A 541-nucleotide genomic window follows, 5' to 3' on the forward strand; every position below is an offset into this window, starting at 1 on the left:
TTGACCGTATAGTAATTGAGTCGACGTTATAAACGCTGGCTATTTTTGTTGGCTTAGTCCCCATGACTTGCCACTGATAATTATTCAATGACATTTCTTCAATGAATTCATAAGCCTCTTCAGGTGTTTTGTTGTTGATGGTTCCGCCAGTAGCTGCGTCAACCATTTGCCGAGTCGAGGGATTCAGACCATTGTGGAATGTTTGTACTTGAAGCCAAAACGGTAACCTATGGTGAGGGCACCTTCTCAGTAATTCCTTGTGTCTCTCCCATGCATCGTACAGTTTTTCTAAATCCATCTGCACAAAAAAAGAGATATCATTACGTAATTTAGCCGTTTTAGCTGGTGAAAAGTATTTTAGTAAAAAGGAAATAATCGAAGATGAATGGCATCATCAGAAACGCCATTGATTTTAAATGTATCGCAAAATTCCAGGAAGTTTGCTAAGTGAGCGTTGGGATCTCCATCCTACAAACCATCAAACTAAACAAACTATTGTATCATTTGAATTGTGTTAGGTTTCAGTTCAAAAGTATTTGCA

The 541-nt window shown here is 38.3% G+C and overlaps 1 non-coding gene across 1 annotated transcript; it reads left to right on the forward strand.

Annotated features, from left to right (window-relative positions):
• The first annotated feature begins 224 nt into the window (after positions 1–224).
• LOC128287707 (small nucleolar RNA R71) lies at positions 225–331 on the forward strand. The gene has a single exon (XR_008278407.1). It is a non-coding gene; the product is annotated as a small nucleolar RNA R71 (small nucleolar RNA).
• Positions 332–541: the final 210 nt, after the last annotated feature.

This window comes from Gossypium arboreum, chromosome 13 (genome assembly GCF_025698485.1).
Source record: "Gossypium arboreum isolate Shixiya-1 chromosome 13, ASM2569848v2, whole genome shotgun sequence".
In the NCBI taxonomy this organism is placed as follows: Eukaryota; Viridiplantae; Streptophyta; class Magnoliopsida; order Malvales; family Malvaceae; genus Gossypium; species Gossypium arboreum.